This window comes from Narcine bancroftii, chromosome 6, assembly GCF_036971445.1.
Source record: "Narcine bancroftii isolate sNarBan1 chromosome 6, sNarBan1.hap1, whole genome shotgun sequence".
Classification (NCBI taxonomy): Eukaryota; Metazoa; Chordata; class Chondrichthyes; order Torpediniformes; family Narcinidae; genus Narcine; species Narcine bancroftii.
In genome coordinates this window covers 48,270,059-48,295,899 of record NC_091474.1, presented here as the reverse complement: position 1 = coordinate 48,295,899, position 25,841 = coordinate 48,270,059, and the positions used below count along the sequence as shown (strand labels likewise).

Below are 25,841 nucleotides of genomic sequence, written 5' to 3'. Positions count from 1 at the left end.
GGGAGGGCACAGCAGCAGACAGGGCTAGGAAGGGCACTTCTGTGAATAGAGAGGGAAAGGGGTTGAGAGCTAAAGGAAAGAAGAAAGGGAAAAGGCAACAGAGAGAGAATGGAGAGTAGATTAGCCGTAACTGGAAAAATTGATTTTAATGCCATCCGGTTGGAGAGTGCCCAGATGGAAAATCAAGTTGTTCCTCCAATTTATGGGTGGTCTTGGTGGGATAGTTCAAGGCCATGAACAGACATGTAAGTATGGAATTGGGTCACAGAATAGAAATGGTTGGCCGCTAGGTGATCCCTGTCACTAGTGTGGACAGAGCGAAGATGTTCAGCGAAGCAATCTCACACTCTGTGCCCAGTCTCTCTGATGTCGAGAAGGCCATAAAGGAGCACCAGATACAGTAAATCACTCCTGTAGATACACAAGTGAAGTTTTGCTTCATTGGAAAGGAATGTTTGGGGCCCTGAATTGTGGTGAGGGAGGAGGTGTGGGTATAAGTGTGACACTTTCTGCAGCCATAGGGGAAGGTGCTTGGTGGGGGTGGGGGGGGGGGGGGGGATGAGTAGATGAGGGAATCACGGAGGGAGTAGTCCCAATGGAAGGCGAAGAGGAGAAGATGTGTTAAGCACTGGGATCATGTTGTAGGTGGTAGAAATTACAGAGAATAATGTGTTGGATGCAGAGGCTAGTGGGGTGGTCGTTAAGTTCAAGGGGAAATCCTGTGTTTGTGCCATTTGGGAGCAGAGGGGGCCAGGGCAGATGAGTTGGAAATGGAGGAGGTTTTAAATTTAAATTAAATTTAGACATAAAGCACAGTAACAGACAATTTCAACCCATAAACCTGTGCCACCCAATTAACCTACAACCCTTGTATGTTGCAAATGGTGGGAGGAAACTGGAGCCCCCACGCAGACATGGGGAGAAGGTACAAACTCCTTACAAACAGCGTGGGCTAACTGTTACACCAACCACGTCACCCTATGCAGGTAAGGGCTGAGTTGGTGGTGGTGGTGGAGGCAAAGTAACATTTGTGGAAGAAGGCAGACATTTCAGATGATCTGGACTGGAAAACCTCATCTTGGGAACAGATGTGGAAGAGATGGAGAAATTGCAAGAAGGGAATGGAATCTTTGTAGAGGTCTGGGTGTGAGGAGGTCTAGTTGAGGTTGGTTGGTTTGTAAAATATGTCTGTGGAAAGCTTGTCTCCAAAGATAGAGACAGAGAGATCAATGTTGAGGGGCCTTGGCTGTGTCGGCTTGCTCCATGGATTGTCCCACAAAAAGGCAGGCACAGCTGGGACCCATGCGAGTACCCATAGCTGACTTGAAGGAAGAGAGATAAGTCAAAGGAAAAGTTATTAGGTGTGAGAACAAATTCTGCCGGGGAGGTGGTGATAGCGTAGGGTGACTGCTTGATTCTATTGTCAAGAAAGAAACAAAATGCTTTGAGACTTTATGTATGGGGAATGGAGGTGTAAAGTGAATTGAATGTCCACAGCAAAAATGAGATGGCCCAGTTCAGGGAATTTGAAGTAATTGAAGAGATTGGGAGATATCGCAGATGTTGGTGGAAGGGGATTGGACCAGGGGAGAAAAGATAAAGTCAAGGTTTAGTGGGGCAAGAGCAAACTGAAATAATGGGTCTGCCTGGATGATTAGATTTACTAGTTCAGTGGGCAAGAACCCCACCAATCTAGGGTAATCAGTATTTTTTTTCCAGGGTGGAAACATCAAATACTGGAGGGCAAAGATCTAAGTGAGAGGGGGAAGTTTTACGATGCAACTTTTCTTGGATCGAGGTAATATGATTTTGGGCACATGATCAGCATAGTGGTCGGTTAGTGCACCACTATTCCAGCACCAGTGACCCAGGATTCAAATCCAGCGCTGTTTGGCAGGAGTTTGAGGAGTTAGTATGTTCTCACCTTGTCTGCTTGGGTTTCGTCCGGGTCCTCCAGTTTCCTCCCACTTTTCAAATAATGTACAGGGGTTGTCGGTTAATTGGGTTATTTGGGCAGCATGAGCTCGTGGCTGGAAAGGCCTGTTATTCTAAAAAAAAACAAAAATAAAGGAATTGGATGGTGGTGGGGGAGGGGCAGGTGGGGTTTGTTGAAACCAGATACAATAGTGACATTTAACAGGCATTTGGGTGGACACGTGAATGTAGAGGGTTATGGATCATGAGATGACTGATAATTAGATGAATTTGGCATTATGGTTAGCAAGACATCATGGTCAAAGGGCCCTTTCCTGTACTGCATAGTCTACATTCTAATCTTTTGTTTCTACCCTGTTTCCTGTCATTCAATCATTTTTCTATCCACACGATGCTGCCTCTACTGAGATGTCATGCTCCTGACCTTGGTGGTCAATCTTTCACTGTGATTTCCAGCCTGACTTCCCCTGCTGGATTACAGCCAACACAAATATGAAGGTAAGTAGCATGTCTGTGCTGTTAGTTGTAGTACCCTTCGCCTGGAGAGGTTCATCTATAAGAAAGAAATCTGAGTTTTGGAAAACAAGTTCAGTTAAATGTTGTTAGCTGTTGATGTGTTTTTGATTGAGAGAATCTTGTGGGGCAACTTTGTCAGTCAGTGGTAGTCCGTATCCAGGAACAAGCTGCCAGAGGAAGCCAAGGAAGTGGGTACAGTTATGATGTTCAAAACAAATTGGAAGGCTTTAGAAGGATGGACCGAATGCAGGAAGACATGACTAGCTCAGTGCCAACATGGTCGACACGGACAAGTTGGACCCGTCGTGCTGTATGACTACGTGACTCTGATTTTTCAGTGTTGACAATTAACTAAGCTGATCTTGTGGTGCCATTGCTAACCACCCTTCTTCATTTGGCATATGGAAAAAATTCATGCACGGATCCGACACCACGTCAACAAAGGCATGTAGCTCTGCGAGAAGCAACACTGCAACTAAGATCGGTCGGGCATTGGTTTGCAGTCTTCAGACTAGCCAACTAGGTATCTGGTTTTGTACAAATGGTGCATTGAGTTACAAGCAGTTGATACCATCTTGTGTTTCTGCCATGTTCTGTTCAACATACAAGCTTGATTGGGATGTCAACCTGCCAGCAAGATTCACGTGATGTATGTTAAGGCTTGTCAATACTTGCTATCTCTGGCAGTCTCAAATTTCCAGACTATGTCATGAATGAGCACCTTGTTTATTAGTGGCACAGAGGTAACTGTGGATGCTAAAATCTGAAGGAGGAAATCAGCACGTCGAGCAGCATCCATGGGATAGAAAAGTGATTCAGTTTCAGCATGAAACGTCAGCCATTCTTTTTTCCCCCACGATGCTGCTCTCCTGCTGAGTTCCTCCTACAGATTGTGTCCTGCTCTTGCTTATGAGTCCCTGGTACCACCCTAATGTAACAGTGCTACTGCCTCAGCTCCAAGAACAGGGTTCATTCACATCAGGCTATCTGTCTGCAGCACACAAGCGAGCTGGAGCAACCCAGCAGGTCACGTAGCATCCATAGGAAGTAAAGGGTGACCAATGTTTTGGGCCTGAGCCCATTGTCAGGTACAGGTACATGATCCTTTATCCGGAACCCTTGGGAGACAGTGTGATTTGAATGTTGGATTTTTCTGGATTTTGGAAAGCCAGATTTAAATCCACCCATAGAGTCAAAATGGCCTGTTACTGTGCTGTATGTCTAAATTTAAAAATTAAAAATAAATTTAGTCTGATTAGATCACTAAGAATATAGAAATCTATAGAATTGTGTTGTGCCAACCTAATAACCCACTTTACCAACTGCTGAGAATTTCTGTAGTGCATAACCCTCCATTTTTCTCAGTACCTTGTACCTATCTAATAGTCTCTTAAGAGACCCCATTGTTCCTGCATCCACCACCATTGCCGGAAATGCATTCCATCCACCCACTACTCTATGTGTGAAAAACTTACCTCTTACTTACTGCCAAGCTCCTTAAAACTATGTCCCTGGTATTAGCCATTTCAGCAGTTGGAAAAGGGCTCTGGTCATCCACGTGATCAGTGCATCTCATCATCTTGGACACCTCTATCAAGTCACCCCTTGTCCTCCATAGCTCCAAAAGACAAGACCATGTTCACTTCATTCACTAAGATTCACTAGTTGTAGGTTTCTTGTTCAGATTGGTGTTCTGGCTCTGATACTTCTGCATCTTTTTCCCTCATTAAATAACAATCTTGGTAAATCCCAACAATGGGGTGGGGGTGGTGGGGAAGGCAATCCCAGTGATCCTCCCTTCCACTTTTATGGTCCTGTGGTCCTGAAGCATACAGGAGGGAGACAGGTCAGCTCCTTGAGTGGTGACACAGCAACAACCTTGCACTCAACATTAGCAACACCAAGGAGCTGATTGTAGACTTCAGGAAGAAATCAAGAGAATATGTCCCAGTCCTCATCAAGGGGGCAGCAGTGGAGAGGGTCAAGAACTTCAAATTCATGGGAGCCAACATCTCTGAGGATCTGTCCTGGAGCCTCCATGTCAATGCAATCATGAAGAAGGCTCACCAGTGGCTATACTTTGTGAGGAATTTGAGGAGATTCAGTATGTCACCGAATACTCTCGAAAATTTCTATGGCCTGGTACAACATAGGCATCGGTGTCCATTCCCTCGAGGACACCGACAAGAGGCGATGTCTTAAGAAAGCAGCCTCTATCCTTAAGACCCCCACCACCCAGGCCATGCTTTCTTCACTCTTCTGCCATTGGGAAAAAGGTAGAGGAGCCTAAAGATGAGCACCTAACTGTACAAAAACAGCTTCTTCCCCCTCCGCCATATTTCTGAATGAACAATGAACCCCAGACATTACCTCACCATCTATTTTTGTACTATTTATTTATTTATTTTGAAGTGTTAATTATAGCAATATTTGCACCAAACACTGCTACAAAACAATACATTTTATCGCATGCTCATGACAATAAATTCTGATTCGGACTTCAGATTTCAAGGCTCTACAGCAACTGTTCCACACTGTGATGCACCTGGTGAGGATGTTCTCGATACAGGTCCTGGCAAAAGATGACAGAATGGTGGCCGGGAGCCTTGCCTTTCTCAGCCTTCTAAGGAAGTGCAGTCGCTAATGCGCCAACCTGACAAGTGAGGAGATTTTGTGTGTCCAGGATAGGTCACTTCTTAAGTGGACTCCAAGGAATTGGTGCTATGTAGTGGAAGATAGTCGTCCCTGGTCCTCCTAGAGTCCACAATCATTTCCTTTGTCTTTGCCACATTGATACTCAGGTTGTTACGCTCGCACCATTTCACAAGATCTTCTCTGTATTTCAAGTCATTGCTGCTGATGAGGCCAACTACTGAGGTGTCATTAAATGCACAGCTGAAGCCAATGAACAGCAGCCTGACACATGTGGCGTCATTCTCCAGGTGGGCCAGAATGGAGGGACAAGGCTATAGCATTGTTAGTAGATCTGTTCCATCTGTAGGTGAATTGAAATGGATCCTGGGCCTCTGGGAGGTGTACTTTGATACATTCCATCACCATACACTCGATTACACATTTTATTCAGTCTCATATCCCCCGACTTTCCACGAATTCCTGAGGCAAACATTCTTGATACACCTTTTGATTTACAACTTTCTCATAAACATTTAATATTTATTTATAAAAATCTACTTGATTTAAGGATAGGTACATTAGTTAAAATCAAGAACGATTGGGAACAGGATTTGAATCTTTATTTCTCGGATGAGGTGGGGGACTCTATATGTTATCTGATTAATACGACCTTCCTTTGTGCACTACACGGTTGCAATTTAACGTGGTCCATAGAGTATATATGTCTAAAGTTAAATGATCTCGTTTTTATTCAGATATAAATTCTCTATGTGACAAATGTAAAATTGGTGATACTTCTTTTGGTTCACATGTTCTGGTCTTGCCCTTATTTAGAAACATTTTGGAAAGATGTCTATTTTCAACTTCTTGTCACTTGATTCCTATATATTAACTTATAACCTTGCATAGAAGGGGGGGGGGGGGGGTTCAATTAAAAAAAAATGTTTTGTTTTTCTTTTGTGTTGTTAATTCTATTCTTCCATATGATTGTGTTCTGGAATTTTTTTAAATCATGAAAAGCTTTTTGGTAATTTCTTTTTTTTCTTCTTTTGAATCTTACAACACAATATACAACTGTACTGTTAATTATTTATAATGTATAAAATAAACACCAATAAAAATATTTTAAAAAGAAAGAAGCATTTCATAATGGTGGAGGTCAGTGCCACTAGGCAGTAGTCGCTGAGGCCTGTTATGGTTGCCCTCTTTGGTAAAGGGATGATGGTAGCTGCCTTGAAACTCATGGGGTCAATGGAATGTAGCAAAGACGTGATGAAGAAGTCCATAAGGACCTCCATCAGTTGGTCAGCACAGTTTTTCCAATACCTGCCCAGGTTTTTTGGCTCGTCATGTAGGTTCTCCTCACCTCAGCCATGGCTATGCAAGGAGTCTGATCTTCAGGAGAAGGAGCTTTCTTTGGCATCAGCCTGTACTTTTTGAGGAACCGTGCGTACAAGATTTTCAGTCTATCTGGAAGGGAGGCATTGTTGTCGTTGACTCGCAAAGTTGTCTTGTGGTCTGTTATTGTTTTGATGCCTATGGATCCTTTATGAGAACCCCCACTTTGCCTTCCAGACTGCACAGGAGAGTTCAATCCTGGCTGATCTTAGTGCCAACTTATGATAAAGAAATAGGATAGAAAAAGAAGCCTTGAATATTGTTCAGTGGAATTCCTTTCTTTCTTCACTTTGAGAAAATGGATCTAAAGCACCCTTGAGAGATCTGAATCTCACCTATATTAATCATAGATACTCCAGACTAGGGACTGTAGACAGTGAATTGTGGGGCTCCTCTCAGAATGTGCCATGACTTTCTCTTGGTTTGTCACCATGAACAGAAGTAGCTCGTTGCAAATGGTGATTTAAATTAACTTTTCTTAATGATTTTTTTCCTTAGTTTATTTGCCCTTTCATTTTCTGAAGCTTTGTGTGCTAGGAATGCCATTGATTACCACAAAAACTGTGGGATGTCTAATATTTTCCCAGTCAACTCAGCAAAGAAGCAGGAGAGAATACCATGGAATGTGAGGACATTAATTTTTAATGTACTGCTACAGAACACAGTCCTTGCTGCACAGCTGCGTTACTCTCCTGAGCTGACAGATTTTGCGCTTTACTGAACAGACCGTGTACTGGGAACTTAGCACATCAGTTTGTATTAACCCTTTGATTACTGACTGTGCAAAAGTTAATTTCCCAATGGACCACGAGTATCTACTAGATGGAAGATCTTAAATAATAGTTAGACTGAGCTTATCACAAGGGAACTAGTAAAATAACATGTGACTACATTTATGACATGTTTTTTCCCCAGACTTTGGTGTTAAAACCTAGAGAGACCTTGAATAAAGATTCTATTTATCATTTATGACTTTGATTATTTTTGACAGTGAATGAATGCACTTTTGCTAAATCCTGCAAGTTAGATAATTAATGATGATGATGAATTTATTGTCATATATGTTGTACAATCCAACAAAATGATCATTTCCAGCAGGTACTGTATATACCGTCGTATTGGACTTTAAAAAGTTCACCTTAAAATCTGGGTCATCCTATGCTCTGGGTCTAAAATCTGAACCTTGATGACTAAGTCTCAACATCACTGCCATCTTCCCACTGGCTCCGATGCAATTTCGCACATGCCCTGTTAGTTACTTACAAAATCTTAGCGCTCCTCCACAGGGTCCATCTGCCCAGTCTAACTGCCATCGGCTCTGTACAAGCTTTAAATGGCTGTTACAGGAGCCAACAATGGTTTATTTTAAAATATCCAAATAAAATTGAAATATTTACAAAAAATTTGGTTATTAGAATATTGTGATTTGGTTTTAACAGCATCCATTGGTCAGTGGTAACAGATTTGGGATAGTCTTATACAAAAGGTATTGCTCATAACCACCATCTGAGGTGTAAATTCCGGTAGATCGTCCTATATGATGTCATACTTGTTAAGAAATGCTGTAATAGTAAATTCATTGAATTAAATTAAAAGAGACAATAAATACATACGATAAATATTTATAGTAATCCTAGTGCATAAAAAGTAACTTGCAATAGTTCAGCAAGTCATTGATTAGTGAACCAAGGAGAGGTTCAAGAGCCTGATAGATGATGGAAACAAACTGTTCTTCAACCTGAAGGTGTTGGTTTTCAGGTTTCTTTATCTTCTGCCCAAAGATAGCAGTGAAAAGAGGCTGTAAGAAGGGAGATGGGGGTCCTTTATGATGTTGACGTCTTTTTGAGATAGCACATCACATAGATGTCTGCAAGAGATGCGAGTTCAGAGTCTGTGAAGAAACTGGCTGTGTTTACTACATTCCACACCCATCAGATTTCCTGGGCAGTCGAAATCCCCAAAACAGAATCCTTGGAAATTTGAGGCATTAGTGTGCCAACTTCACAGTTATCACAGAGGTTATGGCCACACTGTTGTAACACCAGTGATCAGGGTTCGAAGTTTGTATGTAATCCCTGTGTTTGTGTGGGTTTCCTTCAGGCGCTCCGGTTTCCTCCCACAATTCAAAACAATCTGGAGTAGTAGGTCAATTGGCTGTAATTGGGTGACACCGGATCGTGGGCCGTAATGCTACTGTGCTGTATGTCTAAATTAAAATAAATTATATATGCTGGCTCCAGGAAAGGTCTTCTGAGGTATACATTCTAGGTATTTGAAGGTTCTGGCTCTCTCCACCTTCATTTCATAAATTTCCTGCTAATGACTGTGGATTTGTCTACATGAACTTTGACAAGTTCCTGCATGGGAGGTTAGTCAGGAAGATTCACTGAACTCAGTGTTCATGGTGAGGGTGTAAACTGGATTTGGCTTTGGCTTTACAGAAGACGCCAGAGAGTGGTAGTGGATGATTGCCTCTCTGACTGGAGACCTATGACTAGTGGTGTGCCGCAGGGATCAGTGCAGGTCCATTATTGTTTGTCATCTATATCAATGATCTGGATGTGGTAAATTGGATCAGAAAGTTTGCAGATGCCAAAGATTTGAGGTGCTGTGGACAGAGAAGAAGGTTTTCAAAGCTTGCAGAGGGATCTGGACCAGCTGCAAAATGGCAGATCCCAATTTAATGCAGACAAATGTGAGGTGTTACATTTTTTTAAGGACAAATCAAGGTGAGACGTACATGGTAAGCAGTAGGGCACTGAGGAGTGAGGAGGAACAGAGGGACCAGTGAATACAGATACTCTTCCACACGATATATAAAGTATACTATCAGCAACTTTCCTTAAATACTCTTCTATGCCAGTCTTGCCTGAGTCAACCATATAGATTGATTCTTTGGCTTGGCTTCGCGGACGAAGATTTATGGAGGGGGTAAAAAGTCCACGTCAGCTGCAGGCTCGTTTGTGGCTGACAAGTCCGATGCGGGACAGGCAGACACGGTTGCAGCGGTTGCAGGGGAAAATTGGTTGGTTGGGGTTGGGTGTTGGGTTTTTCCTCCTTTGCCTTTTGTCAGTGAGGTGGGCTCTGCGGTCTTCTTCAAAGATTGATTGCCAGACAAGGAAATACCGAAGAAATGGCAATGATTTAGAATGTTTTGTTACAATTTAGACACTCACTATGAAAAAGAAGCCAGAGTACATAGGCCATTGTGCAAAACCTTCAGTCTGATGAAAGTTCCAGCCTGAAACATTGACCATTCTTTTCCTCCCACTGAAACTGCTTGACCCCTGAGTTCCTCCTGTAGATTGTTTGTTGTTCCAGATTCTAGCACCTGTAGTCTTATGTGGCTCCAAATCACCTTCTGTTTGTCTTGTCATTGATTTCCTTAACATCATAAAATCTACGGATCTAATTTGAATGCACACTGCAACTGAGCCTCCACTGCTTCCTTGGGTGGAAAATTTCAAAGATTCCCTGCCACGTCATCACAGCCCTGAACAGTTAAACCCCTGTTTTGAGACACCCCATCCAGGGGAATCAATAATGCAGCAATCCTATGAAGCCCACACTTAACTTTCACTGATTTATTGGGGGTAAAATGATTGATTATCTTCACTCTTGGGTTTATTTATGTTTCAGATGCTTTTCTAATTTTTGATTTTCTAATTAATGATGCATGATCTGCAATCATATATTTGGATTTTTATTTACCAACTTGTAAAGTCTGGGATTATTATGATCCTTTTCCTTCTGTATTCAATCTCATTATCAGTCAAAACGTCCTTTAATTTCTGAGTAGGTTTGACTTTTATTTGACTGCACGCTTTTAATACATTTGTACATTTAAGCAGGTAGCTCTGAAACCTTTGTTCTCAAAAGTGTCTCAGCTTTCATGATGAGGCCTGGTCAAGATTGTGCCAGGAGAGAGTAATTAATACAATTAATGTTAGATATTAAATGGTATATTATAATGTTTTATGCCAATTATACTACACTCTGAAAATTACATGGACTTAATTCAAATTGTTCTGACAAATGTAACAAAGAAACAGGAACCTTACTACTTGCAGTTTGGTTTTGTGAAAAAGTGGGAAAATTTTGGGAAGACTTGAATATCTTATTGGGACAAATTATGAAGATACAGATACCAAAAGATCCCAGAATATTTTTGGTTGGTGATTTATAAGACACTGATACTAAACTGAAGTTAGAAAAATATCAACAAAGATTTTTGAGTGTAACAATAGCAGTGGCACAGAAATGTATGGCAGTAACATGGAAGTTGGATCATTTTATACAGAAATTCAAAACTGCATACCATTGGAAAAGATTACTTATAATTTAAGGAATCAACCTGAGAATTTTTATATGATTTGGAAACCATATCTGGATTTCATCAGTAAGAGTCCATCCACATCGTCCACAACACCCACTCCTCCCAATGAATTTGTACAGAATAGAATAATATGTTAGGAATATATGAATAGTGAATGATAAATAAATTCAGGTGTTTTTTTTTCTTTTTTTCTCTTCTTTTTCTTTTGGGGAGGGGAGGGAGGGAGATAAAAAGAAAAAAAATTATATTATTTTGTATCTTTTTATTACATTACATTGCAGAGGCCGACAGCATCGAATCCATGCTGCTGAAGATCAAACTGCGTTGTGTAGGTCACGTCTCCAGAATGGAGGACCATCGCCTTCCCAAGATCGTGTTATATGGCGAGCTCTCCACTGGCCACCGAGACAGAGGTGCACCAAAGAAGAGGTACAAGGACTAAAGAAAGCTCTTGGTGCCTGCCACATTGACCATCGGCAGTGGGCTGATATCGCCTCAAATCTTGGTGCCTCAAATCTTGGCGCCTCACAGTTCAACGGGCAGCAACCTCCTTTGAAGAAGACCGCAGAGCCCACCTCACTGACAAAAGACAAAGGAGGAAAAACCCAACACCCAACCCCAACCCACCAATTTTCCCTTGCAACCGCTGCAACCGTGTCTGCCTGTCCCGCATCAGACTTGTCAGCCACAAACGAGCCTGCAGCTGACGTGGACATTACCCCTTCATAAATCTTCGTCCGCGAAGTCAAGCCAAAGAAAAAGATATGTATATATTGATGCAAATAAAAATAAAATTTTCAAAAAGAATGTCTCAGCTCATATAATTCAGAATTTAATTTCAGCTACAACCTCTCTGTCCATTAAAACACAGAAAACTGCAGTGCAGAACAAGCTCTTCAGCCCATGATGTTGTACTGGCCTATGTAAACCAACACTTGGGCAGAACAGATCCGTACCAAACTGAGATACATCAGGACGGCTATGTTCAATAGTCCATCTGTAAAGTTAGCCTGGGGAACATGCCAAATGTCTTCAGGCTTCTGAGAAAGATTCTTCGGTTCACTTCGGTTCTCCAACATCCACATTCTTGGACCAGGACAGGCTGTTGGTCTCCAAAGAGATTTTTTTTTAGTTCATCAATTAATTAATTGATGCAGTGGATGTGGATTAAGTGGACTTCAGTAAGATAGGCTCATAAATAGAGCTTTTGACATATTGGCCTTCATAATTCAAAGTATTCATTATAGGAGTTGGGATATGATGGTATTGTGTAAGACATTGGTGAAGCCAAATTTGGAGTACTATGTACAGTTTAGGTCACCAACTACAGGAAAGATATCAACAAGATAGAAAGAGTGCAGAGATGTTGGAACGGAGTTACAGGGCAAAGTTAAACAGGTTAGGACATTATTCTCTGGAGTGTAGAAAAATGAGGGGAGTTTTGATATAGGTATTTAAAATTATGGGGGGTTAGATACAATAAATATAGGTAGGCTTTTTCCACGGAGGTTAGGTGAGATACAAACCAGAGGACATGGGTTATGGGTGAAAGGGGAAAAGTTTAGGGGTAACACAAAGGAGAACTTCTTCACACAGAGGATGATGGGAGTGTAGAATGAGCTGCCAGATGAAGTAGTGAATGCAGGCTCAATTTTAACATTTAAGAAGAATTTCGACAGGTACACAAATGGGATGGGTATGGAGGGATATGGACTGGGTGTGTCAGTGAGACTAGGCAGAAAAATGGTTAAGCACAGACCAGAAGTATTGAAGGTGCTTGTTTCTGTGCTATAATGTTCTTTGGTTCCATGGATCTAAGTGGGAGGAGTCAAGGGTGAGTACCAGTTCAGCCAGATGGAGGAAAAGGATGGTGGAGGGGTAGAATCAGGGGGAATGATTGAAATCTGGTGAAAATCAAATGGAACTAGTTTAAATGGGTGCTTGATGGTTGTCACCAATTTGGCAGGTCACAGTGCTATATGATTCCATGACATGATGTGATATAGTTCTCCAACCTTCCCACACACATCAGAACAAGAAGAGCTTTTGGTAATCTCTCAACTCAACAGAGTTTATACTCACTGCAGTTTACAGAAACACTGATTAGATCGTTTCTCCACAGATGCCGGCTGATGGACTAAGTATGTCTAGTATGTTCTATTTTCATTATGAGCAAAGCTCAACCTGGAGACACAGAATTATATCATGTTTTGCTGAATCTTACTGCAGAAACCTTTGCTGGACTACACAAACTAGATGAACAATTAACCTCAATTGAGTCCAAAACTTACTTAAAAATTCTAAATGGAAGATGAGCATCTATATCTTTAAAATGTACAGCCTTTCCAGTTATTTACAGTCTGTAGGATCTATGGGAGCAAAATTAATAGGTAATAAATTACAAGGTCCTATATTGTTATATTTTGCGACAGTTACAAAGCAATCTTTGAAAAAAAGAAAGCTTGTCAGTGACCTGTGTTCTGAAATATACAAGTAATTTCACGGTAAATTACCTCAAACAGTTTACAGCCAGCTGAAACAAACTGGATGTGTCCACTTGCAGTCATTAGTTTACTTTTAAAATATATTTAGAAATAATGGTTGAAAGCCATTTTTATGTCTGCTTGTTTAGACGGAATACAGTGCATACTTAGCAATCTTCATGATGTATAAATAAATGTCAAGCGATGCTTGGATTATCATCCAGAAAATATTAAAATTTGTGCATATTACAGCACTCCAACCTGCTTATTAAGGTTCAACACTTGATTCCATTGTTCAAATTCTTCAGGCAAATCTGTGAAATGACTGCGTATAACAATGGAGTAACTTTGTAAAATCTTCACAAATATATCTTTGCCTTTGACATTCATCCAGCACTTTTGTGTGTGAACAACAATCACAGCAACTGAATGGAGTGAAATACAAAAGTTTGCAGAGTCTGTGATTGCAGAAAAACAAAGAAATGTTGAAGGAACAGTAGGTCTTACAGTATCGATAGGAGGCAAAAATATATAACTGACATTTTGGACCCAAGGCCTTCTTCGAGATAGGAGTAAAAAGCAGGCAGGTGCCTGAATTAATAGGCTGGAGAGAAGGAAAGAAAGGGGGAGGAGTAGAGAAAATGAACAAAATGATGTTTATTGAATATGAACACAGAACATAGAACATTACAGCACAGTACTAGCCCTTTGGCCATCCATGATGTTCTGAGCTATATATTATTATCAAAAATAAAAATACAAAACCTGTCATACTTCATAACTGTCTACATTTCTTTCATCCATGTACCTGTCTAAGAATCTTTTAAATGCCTTGAATATTTCAGCCACCACCACCATTCCAAGTAAGATATTCCAGGCACCCACAACTCTGTGTAAAAAACGTATCCCTGATGTCTCCCCTAAATTTTCCTCTCTTCATTTTCTATTTGTTATTCCTGCCCTGAGAAAAAGGCGCCAGCTGTTGATCCTGCCTATGCTTCTCATAATCTTGTAGACCTCTGTAGAGTCTCCTCTCATCCTCCTACACTCCAGAGAAAAATCCAAATTCTGCTAACCACTTATTTTCCAATCCAGGTAAATCTCCTCTACACCCTCTCCATAACTTCCATATCTTCCTGTAATGAGGTAACCAGAAATGAACTCAATAATTGAAATGTGGTCTCACCAGAGGTTTGTAGAGTTGCAACATGATCTATCAATTCTGGAACTTAATCCCCCAATTAATGAAGCCCATCATGTCAGATGACTTCTTAACTATCCTATCAACCTGCACGGCAACCTTGAGAGATATATGGATTTGGAGCCCAAGGTCCATCTGTTCCTTCACACTGTACACTGTTCAACCATTAACGCTGTACTCAGCCTTCTGTTTGACCTTCCAAAATGTATCACCTCACACTTATCCAGATTGAATGCCATCTGCCACTTTTCTTCCCAATTCTGCATCCTGCCTATATCCTTTTGTAACCTTTAGCACTAACCACAACTGCCCCAATCTTCATATCATCTCCAAACTTACTGACCCATCCTTTCGCTTCTTCATTTAGGTCGTTTATAACAATCACAATGAACTTGTGATTCCTTGTGGAATTCCACTAGACATTGACATCCAGGCAGATTACCTCTACTCTCTGCTTTCTACGGGCGTCAATTTTTAATCCACATAGCCAAGTGCATACTGTGTCTCATGACTTTCTGAACTAGTCTCTCATGGGGGACCTTGTCAAATGCCTTACTGAAATCCATATAGACCACATCTACCTTTTTGTTCTTTTGTTACCTCCTCAAAAAACTCAATTAGGCTCGTGAGGCATAACCTTTCAAAGCCATGCTAACTATCCTTGAGTAGACTGTACTTCTCCCAATCCTCATAAATTCTGTCCTTAAAACACTCGGTCTATCATTCCCAGGATCCTTCCTGTTAACTTTTTTAAACAAGGGAACCACATTTACCATTCTCCAATGCTCTGGCACCTCCCCTGTGGCCAAGGAAGACTCAAACATCAAAGCCAAGGCCCCAACTATCTCTTTCCTCCCTTTCACTGATCTGGTGTATTCAACTCCACCAATCTTTGAATCACTACCTATCCAAGTACCATTTCATCCTAGTCAAATACAGATTATTTCTGCTTCTCATGATTTTCTAACCTTTCAAACAGGAGTGGCCAAACCACAGCTTGCGAGCCACACATGGCTCTTTGACAGATAATGTGTTGCCTGCAGAAATAGGTTAGTTGTGCCAGGAATCATATGAACCAGTGCTCACGAGTGTAGTTTTAGTGGACGTGCTTTACGATAATTTCCTAGGTAAAAATCCTGGAAACAGCAATCTAATAAACAAGGACTATGGTTCACCACAACCTTCTCCACCAAATCAACATTAAGTGAAGTTTGTCACTGAAATTTACCATGTATAAATAAAAAATGTCATCCTTAGCTATGTTAAATTCAGTTTTGGTAACCTGCCTACCTGAAATTAACTAGTAGGGTAAATAACAACTCCACTTTTATGCAGTGACTAGCTTACTTCTAAAGGGTGTCGTTACCTTTATATAAGTGTTTAAAATGCATGAGAAAAAATTTTACAGTGCAATGTGTCATTGCAAAACAAACACGGCTTAGCACACACTATTACAGCCCTCCAAAAAAATAGGCACTGCTGTGGCAATGATGCACATGTTCATGACATGGGTGAAATAACAAATAGAAATGCAGCTCAAACACAAAAATGTGTTTATGCAGTTTAATAAACGATCTTGGTTATAAACTGCAGCATTAATTGCATAAACATTCATAATTCATCCAGGTTTCCTTTGCTGAAAACCAAAACCTACTTGCATGTTAATTTGAAATAGTATGTTGTATTTTACATTTATTTTTGGATTGGTCCCACTGTTGTCAAATTGGATTATTTTGATATTGTTGTATACTACTGTAAATAGCCTTTTGCAAAAGGTAATTTGGATTCAATAAACAATATTTTAGGAAGCAACCTTCTATAATGTTTGATCTGATGTCAGAGGGAAAAAATGTGAAACAGACCTGAAAACAAATAGAAAGCAAGTGGGGGTGGTGGTAGGCGTTGAATCACTTGTGGTCTGAATGTCAGGTTCAATGAAAGTCACAGGGTCTATCCACCAGTGGTGTGCAGTGCAAGACCAGCGAAGCAAAATATTGATGGAGCTTCACTCCTGAACCTTAACTACGTTGCAAACAGGGTTGGTCTGTGGATTAATTGACATCCGAATACTAAGAGGAGAGTGATTCACTTTGCAGTCAAAATGGGAGTCTCTGCCTTGAAATATTGAGAACTGACTGCGCCACAATTGAAATCAAATAGTCCACGATATACTCCAGGTAAAACAAATGAGTCAAGCTGTTATTGGTCTTCCCTGGTTAGGTAATGAAAGCCAAGAAAATTAGACATTAGACCCATAATTCGATGAACCATTTTAAGGCTCTTTGGCTGTAAATAAATCAGCATTGCAGGAGGCAATGTGCAGAACTAAATAATGCAAAGTGCTTTCATTTGACATCAGATCAAACATTATAGAAGGTTGCTTCCTAAAATATTGTTTATTGAATCCAAATTACCTTTTGCAAAAGGCTATTTACAGTAGTATACAACAATATCAAAATAATCCAATTTGACAACAGTGGGACCAATCCAAAAATAAATGTAAAATACAACATACTATTTCAAATTAACATGCAAGTAGGTTTTGAAAAGAGACATGTAGTATCAGATCAAAATGAATCATGATGGCTCATTCTATTTTGTCAGTGATACAAAATAATATTGCTCATATTAGCTCAAAAGAAGGACTTAAGTGGAGTGACATGTATTTCTTAATATTTATTTAAAAATTTTTGTAACAAATGTACATGCAAGAGTAAAAATGTGTGTGCAATATGTCTTGCAGCTCCCAAACATGTGACGTTTATCAAGTGTGGGTCCTCCATTGAACTAGTTTGGCCATCCCTGCTTGAGAAGGCCATCTCTCAGCCCTCTGCACTCCAGAGAATGAAAACACAGCCTATCCATTCTCTCTCTAACTCATGCCCTCCAGTCCAAACATAATTCTAGTTAATCTCCTTTGCGCCCATTTCAACTTATTGGTTTCCTGCCTGTAGCTGCGTGACAAGAGTTACACACAGTGCTCCTGGTGTGGTCTCCCCAACACCTTGCACAGCTGAATCATGAGGTCTCACCTCATGGAGTATAAACTCCATATCCCACCTATTGAAGAGCAGCATGCCAAACGGCTTCTTCACTACCCTGTACACCTGAGTTGCTATTTTCGGAGTACTGTGCTCCCGAACCCTGAGGTTTCTTCATTCTACTATCACCTCACACTTTGCTTATTCCTTGTGGCTCAGGCCACAAACGCCAGCAACATATCTTTGCTTTTTATGGATGCCGTAAAGACCGGCTGAGCTCCTCCAGCATTTTACTACAATCACATCGTCCGCAGTCCTTCATGTTTTACTCACTTCACATTGTTAGAGTTTAATTTTATTTGCCTCTCCTTGGTTTACCTTCTCAACTGATCTCGATACTGTTTAAATTGAGCACATTTTTGGTGCAGACATGTGGGCCGAAGGGCCTTTTTCTTTGCTGAACTTTTCAAAATTTCCTTCCTCATTGTCTAATTTTGGTGTCATCAGTAAATTTACTAATTATAGAACCAGGGATCGCTACAGCACAGAAACAAGCCCTTCGGTCCTTCCAGTCTGTACTGAACTATTATTCCGCCCAGTCCAACTAACCTGCTCCTGGAACATACCCCTCCTATCCATGAACCTGTCTAAATTTTTCTTAAATGTCAAAATTAAGCCTGCATTTACCAATTCAGCTCGCAGCTCGTTCCACACTTCCACCACTCTCTGCATGAAGTAGTTCCCTGGTCTTTCTTTTCTTCTTTGGCTTGGCATCGTGGACGAAGATTTATGGAGGGGTATGTCCACGTCTGCTGCAGGCTCGTTGGTGACTGACATCCGATGCGGGACAGGCAGGCACGGTTGCAAGGGGAAATTGGTTGGTTGGAGTTGGGTGTTGGGTTTTTCCTCCTTTGTCTTTTGTCAGTGTGGTGAGCTCTGCGGTCTTCTTCAAAGGAGGTTGCTGCCCGCCGAACAGTGAGGTGCCAAGATGCACGGTTGGAGGCGATATCAGCCCACTGGTGGTGGTCAATGTGGCACTCACCAAGAGATTTCTTTAAGCAGTCCTTGTACCTCTTCTTTAGTGCACCTCTGTCTCGGTGGCCAGTGGAGAGCTCGCCATATAACATGATCTTTGGAAGGTGACAGTCCTCCATTCTGGAGACGTGACCCACCCAGCGCAGTTGGGTCTTCAGCAGCGTGGATTCGATGCTTGCGGACACTGCCAGCTCGAGTACTTCGATGTTGGTGATGAAGTCATTCCAATGAATGTTGAGGATGGAGCAGAGACATTGCTGATGGAAGCGTTCTAGGAGACGTAGGAGATGCTGGTAGAGGACCCATGATTCGGAGCCGAACAGGAGCGTGGGTATGACAACGGCTCTGTACACGCTGATCTTTGTGTGTTTCTTCAGGTGGTTGTTTTTCCAGACTCTTTTGTGTAGTCTTCCAAAGGCGCTATTTGCCTTGGTGAGTCTGTTGTCTATCTCTTTGTCGATCCTTGCATCAGATGAAATGGTGCAGCCGAGGTAGGTAAACTGGTTGACCGTTTTGAGTTCTGTGTGCCCAATGGAGATGTGGGGGGAGCTGGTAGTCATGGTGGGGAGATGGCTGATGGAGGACCTCAGTTTTCTTCAGGCTGACTTCCAGGCCAAACGTTTTGGCAATTTCCACAAAACAGGACATCATGCGCTGGAGAGCTGGCTCTGAATGGGCAACTAAAGCAGCATCGTCTGCAAAGAGTAGTTCACGGACAAGTTTCTCTTGTGTCTTGGTGTGAGCTTGCAGGAGCCTCAGTAACAATTATGTTAACTACATTGCCATTCAATTCGTTAACATTGATTACAAAGTATAGTAGGCTAAGCAGACTCATGTAGCACACTGCTGGACATGGGCCTTCAATCAGAAAAACAGCTCTTCACTACTCCTGTCTGACTCCTTGCATTAAACTAGAATGTATTCTACAATTATTGAGAAGCAGATATTTAAATGTGCATCATAAATTACAAATTTTTGAATCAATATTTTGTAAATATAACCAATTTTTAATTTCTTTAAAGTAACATATGATCCCAAAAGAGAACTTGTCAAAGAGAATCAAGGGGAATAAAATTCATCTCTTGATATTTAGCACTTCTTGCCTATTAATCCTTCATCTTTCTAAAATTGTGTGATCAACTTAAAAAGTTTGAAAAAAAAACTGGTTAAATGAAGAATGAATATTTTACAATAAAATACAATCTGTTCTGTTTGTCTCAGTTTGTTCTTATGGTAATAAAAGCCCCATTTCATACCTTATACTGAAAAGGCAACTTCGAGCCATAACATTAAACAAGGTAAGAAAGAGCCCGTGGAATTACAGGAATGGGTAGAGCATTGGCTGATCATTAGCAAACCAGTGAGTAGGAATAAAGGGATCCTGTTCTGGTTGGCTACCAGTTACCAGTGGTCTTCTATACGGGTCGAGGTTGGGGCTGTTTACTTTTACATTGTACATAAATCATTTGGATCATGCAATAGATGGCTTTGTGTGTAAATTTGCAGATGATACCAAAGTAGTTGATAGGTGAGATGGTGCTGAGGGTACCAAAAGGCTGCAGAGAGACTTGGATAGATGAGGAGAACAGGCAAAGAGTTGGCAGATGAAATACAATGTGGGAAAGTGTACGGCCTTACACTTTGGTAGAAGAAATAGACGGGCCGACTATTATTTAGATGGGATAAACTTCAAAATTCCAAGGTGCAAAGTCCTCCTGCAGGATATTTTAAATGCAGTGTTGGCATTCATTTCTAGAGGGATAGCATACAAAAACAGGGATGTTGTGTTGAGATTCTATAAAGCACCATGGAGCACCATGTACAGTTTTGGGTGCTGCATTTGAGAAAAGACATGCAGGCATTGGAGAGGGTTCAGAGCAGATTCACTAGAATGATGCCAGGAATGAAATGGTTAGCATATGAGGAACGATTGTTAGCTCTTGGAATGTACTTGTTGGAGTATAGAGGGATAAGGTGGGACCTCATAGAGGCATTTTGAATGCTGAAAGGCCTGGGCAGAGTAGATGTGGCAAGGATGTTTCTCATGATAGGGGATTCTAGGACAATAGAGTGCATAATTTTAGGATAAAAAGATATCAATTTAAAACAGAATTGCAGAAATTCAGAGGGTCATGAGTTTGAATAGGCAGGGCATCAAGGGTTACAAGGAAAAAACCAGGGAGTGGGGCTGAGTGGGAAAATGGATTAGCTCATAATTAGAATTGCGGAGCAGACTCGATGGGCCAATGGGCCGACCTGCTGCTATATCTTGTGATGATCATTATCTTGTGAAAATGCCCATGATATTGTCTACATTGCTCCATCACCATAGAGCCATATAGCTATGGCTATCAGGACAGATGAATGCTTAGGAATGGTTGTGCAGTTGAACTGGAATACATTGTTGACAGGGTCTGTTGTCATCCTAGTCCAAACCCAGAGCTCACAGTCTAACAGCACATTATCAATGTGGCACTTCAAGAACTGTGTTACTGAGTGCTGTATGGGGAAAACAGCTTTGTTTTTAATTAGTATCATTCAGTTATAATAGGAACCTTGCGAAGTGCTAATCCAATCACACACTTTAAACAAAACACAAATATTCTCCATGCAATGGGATCCAAATTATTTCATCACTTTCACTGCAGGATATTTCTGCACATTACTAGTAAGCACAGGCCCATTCTTCAATTCCACTGGGAACAATAAAAGAGCAGCGATGTTTAGATATATTTAAAAATACAGATGTGGCAGCCAGTCTGAAAGCAAAAGACAAAATGTAAGAGAACACAATGGTTCATTAATTATTCTCAACATTTTCATGTGGTACTGCATTACAGTGAGCTGAAAAACAGTAAAAATACTCCATTCAGGCCATCCTTGACTACAACACATCCAATTTAACTGTCGAATTTCTGAGAGGTTGTCTTAATTCCTATAACTGTAATATCAGATCCCATTTGGCACCACAGACCTGATCCTTCATTAGATTAAACCCACCAACATTTTTTAATCATTTCTCTTCATACCATTAACCCACAAAAATCTAATTGAATAAACAAATTGAGTCACCTGCACCAATAGTAGTTTAGGTAACAAACTTACAGAGTTAATATCTGCAAGGCAAAACTCCTAATTTTCATAGTAACTGGCCTCATTTCAAAATACAAATTGGACCAAGTTTCTCTGTGCACAATTCTGTGGATTTCTCCACCAGCTTTACATCATTTATTATCTCATGGATAATCGCTTATCATTTCCTTACCATTTATCATCTTAATTTAATACCCCGATCTTCTAAATTTAAAGAGATATCAATAAAATTTCAGACACCGTTACCTTTAATTTAACCCTTTAATTCACTGCCTTTCAGTGAATTTGCACAATTCACCCACTAGGGCAGATTTAAATATCCAAAGATTATATGCTAAAACCAAAAAGAGAAACTGAGACCATGTAACTAAAGATTACATTCCTCTCCTTTGCATTGCATTCTCCCCAAGGTGAAGGCTAACAGTTTAGTCATCTTAAACTGAGATCAGGAATGCACAATATAACCATTTTAAAAGGGCACAGGTTATATTTTATCTTAATAGATTAATGGTTGGTGAACACAGTCATCTTTTGGTGATAGATGTGCAGAAACAGATCCTTTGGCTAACATGTTCATGATGACCAACAAGTATGTATACTAATCCCATTTACCAGAAGCTGCTAGTCATTGATCAGATCACACTGTGTACAGTCTGGTCACCAAGATGTGATTAACCTGGAAGGATTGCAGAAAATAACAAACAAGTTACTTGGTCTGGAGGGCATGAGTTATGAAGAAAGACTAAATACACTGGGATGTTTAAAATGGAGTAAAGGAGGCTGAATGGTGACTTCATAGATATTTCTAGAGAGTCGTAGGTAAACTGGATGGTCAGTCTTTTTTCCAGAGTAAGGGAGACGAAAGGAGAATACAGATTTAAGGTGAGAAGGGAAACATTTAAAAGGGCTTAAAAGGCAGTTGCACTGTTTAAAAGACATTGGTCCATATAGGAAAAGTTGAGAGGAATGTGGGCAAAATATAAGCAAAATAGGACAAGCTCAGTAGGCAACTTAGTCGGCAGGAACGAGGTGGGCCAAAGGGTCTCTTTCCATGCTATATAACTCAATTCAGTTGGAGGGTTTGAAATGTGCTTATTTCAATGTAAGAAATATTTGGAATAAGGGAGATGAACTTTGAGCATGGATTAGAACACAAAATTGCAATGTTGTGGCCATAAGAGTCTTGGCTGACGTAAGGACAGGATTGGGTGATGCAAGTACTGGAACTTAGATGTTTTAAAAGGGATAGGCTGGGAGGTAAAAGGAGCTAATTATGGATAATATCAAGATTCGATTTATCGTCATGTAATTAAAAAGTGTCATATTAAACAAAATTGCTTTGTCTGCTGTCAGGCAGACAGATTCGCCATTGACAGAAATTGCCTGAAGTACCTCTTACAGTCAGAGAAAGAAAAGCAAGAGAGTCCCCCAGAGTCACTACGTGTCCATGGATTTGCCTCCAGTGCTCTCACAGCCTCCACAGCCACAGAGCATTGGCAACCCAAGCCCCAGATTCAAACCACCCATGCAATCAAGAACCTCGGCACCCTTTCACGTGCCGGTTCCGATACAGCAGCCCACACCATCCATGAGTTCCTCACCTTGAGTCACCAGCAGCCTGTTCCATGTACGGGTCTTTCAGCCGCAGAGCTCCTCACTGGTCTGCCACCACGGTCACCGTCCCATGGGTTGTGTCCTCTGCTTCTTCTTTCTCAGACGGTGGGGGGGGGGGGGGGAGGTATCCCTGTTTCTGTTGGCTTGTGCCAGTCCCCTATTTCCTTGGAGTCTGCAACCCCTTGTGCTGCTGCTGATCGTAGGCACCAGCATCTTGCCATCCCAATTTCTCATTCCAAATACAGGCCACCCTCTGAGAGAAAACATTTCCTCTAAGGCTCCTCCTGAATCTAGCTCCTCTCACCTTAAACTTATGTCCTCTAGTTCTAGAATCATGAACCCTGGGAAAAAAGACAGTGGGCATTCATTTTATCCACACCCCTCATGATTTTATAAACCTCTAGAAGATCATCCCTCAGCCTCTTTGGCTCTGGACTAAACATTCTCTCAGTTCAAAGTTTCCCTGTGAAGCAGCCATGTTCAGTTGGCTTCTTTCATACTTCTCTCCCACTGACTATATAAAACATCAAAAATATTTTAATGAAATGTGCTGTGTCCTCCCACCCCCCAAGAGGCCTCCATTGAGAATGGGTATTGAATGTCTCCCTTTAATGCAATCCTTCCAGACCCAGCAACATCCTGGTTTATCTGCACCCTTTCCAATTTATTGATATTTTTGCCATAACTGAGAGATCAGAACTGTACGCTGTACTCCAGGTGTGGTCTCACCAACTTTTGTACCCCATATCCCACCCAATAAAGGGCAGCATGACAAATACCTTCACAGCCTTATCCACTTGAATCACCACTTTCAGGGTCTCTCTGTTTTACAACACTCTCCAAGGCCCTACCATTCACCATGCAAGTCCTGCCCAGGTTTAACTTAAGAAGGTGAAAAGATCACACTTGTTGGAGTTAAATTCCATTTGCCTCTCCTTGGCCCACTTTCCCAACAAATTTAGATCCTGTTGTAAACTTGCATATCTGTCGTCACTGTCTATGACATCACTAATTCTGAAGTTGTCCACAAATTTACTAATCAAATTAACTATATTGCCATCCAAATCATTAATGTAGGTGACCAACAGCAGTGAACCCCATACCCAGAACTTCACCAGTGAACATGGTTTCCAATCAGAAAAAGTAGCCTTCCACTCCGAGCCTCTGCTTCCACTAAGCCAGTTTTGAATCCAAAGGGTCAGATCTTTACATCCTATGCAATTTAATCCCCCGGACTAACTTGCCATGCATGACCTTGTCAAAGGACTTTGCCCTCATCAACCTTCTTGGTCACTTCTTAAAAAAAACACTATTTAGATTTGTGAGCACAATCTACCACACATAATTCCAGACTGCTTACCTCCAATCATTCCCTGACTATTCAAATGTAGGTAGACCTGTCCCACACAATCCCATTCAGCAACCTTCTAACCACTGACATCAAGATCACTGCCAGGTATGACCTTGCTGCCATTTTTAAATAATTGCATTACATTTTCCATCCTAGTCGTCTGGCACTTCACCCAAGGCTAACAAAGATGAAAATGTCTGGCAAGGACATCCGGAATTTCATCCTCAGCTTCCACTCGCTGTGAAGGTGGACTTCATTGGGCCATGAGAATTTGTCCATTTTAATACAGGCCAAGGGTGCCAAGACCTCCCTGGTATTTCCAATGTAGTTCAGCACTTCATGACATATTTCTAATTAATTGGCTCAATGATCTCCTTCAGTAAAGATCGATGAGAAATATTCAAAATCCCACCCATCTCTAATGGCTCCAGACAAAGACAGCCTTGTTGATTTTTAATGGGACCAATTCTCTTCCTAGCCATCCTTTTGCTCTACATATACCTGAAGAATCGCTTGCAATTCCTCTTCATCCTGCCAGTCACTTCCATCCTGTCCTCTTTTTGCTCCTAACTTCCTATACTCATCAAGGGACCACTTGATGCAGAATTGTTAACTCTTATGTACAAGGATGCTGCCTGGATTGGAGAGCATGCCTTATGAGGTTAAGTGAACTTGGTCTTTTCTCCTTGGAGCGGCAGAGGATAAGGTGAACTGCTAGAGGTATACAAGATGATGAGAGGTTTTAATCATGTGGATGGCCAGAGGTTTTCCCAGGGCTGAAATTACTAACACAAGGGGGCATAGTTTTAAGGTTCTTGGGAGTAAGAACAGGGGGACAGTAAGAAGATACGCTTTTCACACAGTAAATGGTCGGTGGATGGAATGCACTGCAGGTGGAGGCAGGTACAATGGGAGACTGATAGCTACTTGGAACTAACAAAAATGGAGGATTATGCAGATGGTAAATTCTAAGCAGCTGTTACAGTAGGTTATTGTGTCAGCCAACATTATGGGCCAAAGGGCCTGTACTGTGTTTCTCTGTTCTATGTTCAAAGGACCTCAGCAATTCCTTCCCTAGCTTCCTACAAGGGGTGAGGATGCACTCAATCAAGCCGTCCAGATTTGTCTACTTTAATAGCCTCCAAGGCTGCTGAGACCTCCTCTCTGGTAGTTCTAATATTGTTCATGGAAAGAAGATTGGCTGACTGGCAGGAGGCAGAAAATTTCTGGTTGGCTGCCAGTTACCACAGGGTTCGGTTTTGGG

At 41.3% G+C, this 25,841-nt stretch overlaps 1 protein-coding gene and 1 long non-coding RNA gene across 16 annotated transcripts in view; both read right to left on the bottom strand.

The window, feature by feature from the left end:
* The window catches only part of LOC138736062 (protein CASP-like), a 525,702-nt gene that overhangs the window by 246,888 nt on the left and 252,973 nt on the right, over nucleotides 1-25,841 (bottom strand). The gene's annotated exons all lie outside the window — the stretch shown is intronic.
* LOC138736066 (uncharacterized) lies at nucleotides 11,694-13,228 on the bottom strand. The gene is made up of 3 exons (XR_011340076.1): nucleotides 13,111-13,228; nucleotides 12,902-13,003; nucleotides 11,694-11,929 (listed from the first exon to the last, which is right to left on the bottom strand). It is a non-coding gene; the product is annotated as an uncharacterized lncRNA (long non-coding RNA).